This window comes from Leptonychotes weddellii, chromosome 8 (genome assembly GCF_054177405.1).
Source record: "Leptonychotes weddellii isolate Sample4059 chromosome 8, ASM5417740v2, whole genome shotgun sequence".
In the NCBI taxonomy this organism is placed as follows: Eukaryota; Metazoa; Chordata; class Mammalia; order Carnivora; family Phocidae; genus Leptonychotes; species Leptonychotes weddellii.
This window is the reverse complement of record NC_138376.1, coordinates 24,595,724-24,598,803: the sequence shown is the minus strand read 5'-3', so window position 1 is coordinate 24,598,803 and position 3,080 is coordinate 24,595,724.

The following is a 3,080-nucleotide window of genomic DNA, read 5'->3' as shown; positions in this document are numbered from 1 at the left end:
AATATCCCACATAATTGTGGCACATTGTCAAAACCAGGAAATTGATCTTGATCCAGTATACTAACTCAGGCACAGACCTTATTTAAGCACTGTGTGTGTGTGTGTGTGTTTCTATGAAATTTTGTCACATGGAACCACTAAGTTTTGGGGTGGTCTGTGACTCGTGATGGATAACTGACCCAGGCGTGGACAAAATCCCCCAGGAGTGTGTATTACACAGCCCCTTGGGTGGGCAGTGAAGAGCATTGCACACTAGACTCAGAATGAGCATCCAAGCAGTGTGACGGGAACTCAGGATGGCTCCATGGGACGGGAGCCGCCAGCATGCACAGTGGTCACTAAGGCCACTGGCCAGGAAACGATCAGACTGCCTCATTCCCTTTGAAATTAGGCATGGCCACATGACTCGCTTTGGCCAGTGAAATGTTGAATGGAAGTGACAAATGGCACAGGGAGCAGAAACGCTAAGAGCTAGTACGCCGTCCGTGATCTCTTTCCTTCTGTGGTGCTGCAACCGGGGCCACCCCGTCAACCTGGGTCCCAGAGCCACGATGGCCTGGACCGAATCCCCAGCTGACCTGCAGTGTAGTGGTGTGAGCAAGAAATCAATGTATATTGGTAGAAGCGACTCCCAAGAACCTGGGGTGGTTTATTACCAAGCTCAGCTCCCTGATGCAGGTAACCAGCTCTTGCCACCTTCCCTGCGGGGAGAACAAACAGCTCCCATTGCAGGAGCGGAGCTATAGGAATAGGCCTGAGTCCTCTGTATTCTAACATTCAGTGCCTGGAGCCTGGGGAATGGCCTAGAAGATTCTGGAAGGTCTGTCTAGGCCCTGGGATCTTTTTCATTCTGTTAAGGCAGTGTCTGGCAGGCTCTGCCATGAGGGTCTGGATCTTTCCAAGCTGGCTATCCCTGCTATGTGCAATTACCTCAGAGAGAAGGCCTGGGGTCCCCTGAAGAGAAGGATCAGAGAAACAGCACGTGGCAGGTACACTGGCAAGAAGGAGCTCTCACCCCATGCAGTCGTGCTGACTCCACCGTCAGCAGCCACAGCCAAGAGGAGGACGAGCTACACACTGGGGCGCTGCGTCTTGTGTGTCTAGCAGCAGAGGGGGTGCCACACAGCTGGCTGGCCAGCCTCGAGCTCGGTGGAAGCGGCCAGTGGGGCATTGCCAGGGCAGAGGCTCTTCAAACAGCAGCCAATGGAGGCGAGGCCATGTGGACGTACCCAGAGCATCCCGTCCCCCACGGGGACACATGCATGGCAAGTGGCTGCTGAGTGCCAAACCCTCTGTGGGACACAGGTGCCCAGGATCCCCACCAGGATCCAAGTGCCTGAACAGGGCTGACAAGCCTCAGCCAGAAAAGAAAGGGGAAAGCGCACGTGTGTGTGTGTGTGTGTGTGTGTGTGTGAACACATGCGTGCCTGCACACACCTGTGCTCCAGCCACCCAGTGAGGGGAGGGGGCTTCCTCTGAGACAAACACGCTCCATGTACTTTAGTGAATTTGCAGATGCCACACAGCTGGGGGGGGATGATGGCAAATACACCAGATGACAGAGCTGGGATCTAAAGAGAAGTTGACAGGCCAGAGCGATGGGGTGGATCTAATGAGATGAAACTTAACAGGGACGAACGTGTTTATTTCGTTTTATTTATCTATTTGTGCCCTGCCTCCATGCGCAGAGGAATGGGGGAGGAACAGTGGCTCATGGGAAGAAGGAAGTAAAACTACTGGGCGCAGGGCCACAGACCTCACTGCTCAGACCTGGGGGCCCGGGGGAGGGGGGGACTGAACTCCAGTGTGGGCTTGGGGTCGAGGGATGATGGTCAGTTCTACAGGCAGCAATGGAGGGGTTGGTCTGTGGCTGCATTAATAAAGGTACAGCATCCATGGTGAGGAGGGTAGTGGGGACTGGGGAGCCAGGGCACCTGAGTCTGAAGTCCGGGATGGTCAGGCTGTCCGGGTTGGGCAGGGACCTTTCAGGCCGCTCAAGCCCGGCCTCCTTCCGTGCCATCCACTTGGGGATCAGGCCCCCACGTCCATCTCTCCTTTCCTTTTTGTTTTTTTAAGATTTTATTTATTTATTTGAGAGAGAGACTACAAGCTGGCAAGAGGGGCAGAGGAAGAAGGAGAAGCAGGGAGCCCGAGGCGGGGCTCAATCCCAAGACCTGGGGATCATGACCTGAGCTGAAGGCAGGCGCTCAACAGACTGGGCCACCTAGGCGCCTCTATCTTTCCTTTCCTATGGCCAGGACACCCCGAGGGCAGCCGCTCTCTTCAAACATGTGCCACCAAGAGTCAGGCCTGGACCTCAGACCCCCCAAAGTTGGGGGGCACATGTGGGTTCTGCCAAGAACTCTCTCCACTCTCCACCCAAAGCTAGCAGGGCTGGGCTTGGAGTTGCAGCAGCTCAGCTGAGGGTTGGGTGTGAGATGCCTCTCCCCTCTGGCAGCCACTTCCCCATTTCTCAGAGGGGTCTCTTAATGGCCTCTTCACTTTGGGGAGAACATTCAGCAATAAGATAGTCACTCGCTCCAAACATCATCAGGGGAAGGGTTAGGGGGATTTTGAGGCTTTGTGAGTGGAAGCCTCAGGGAGACAAACCTCAGCTCTGTAGGAGAAAGAAGGTCCTCACTATTTTGAGCCTTGGGCTGCCTCAAAAGGTAGTGAGCCTCATGTCACTGGAGGTATGTAAGCAGAGGCTGCCTTAGCACTCAGAGGAAATGCTAGCATGGCATGAATGGATGGAACTAGAGGAGTTTGAAAGTGTTGCCCTACATTGAGATGGTTTTGGTTAAAGCTTGACAGAGTTTTTCACCCATGGGAATCCTTCTGAATGCAGTGCTGCTCCCTGGGGTCTCAACAGTTAGACTGAAAAATGGAAGGAGCTTAAGGTGGCAGCCAGGGATGAGGGTGCCTGAGCATGACCAAGGGCACTGAGGCCATGGAAGGTGGCCAGAGGTTATCAAAGGAAGGGGGAGACTCCAGACCCCTGGTAACCAGATTGTCCTGTGTCCCACCCCCACACCCCCACAGCTTCTCGCCCTGCAGGAGCTGGCCCAACTCAGGAAGCC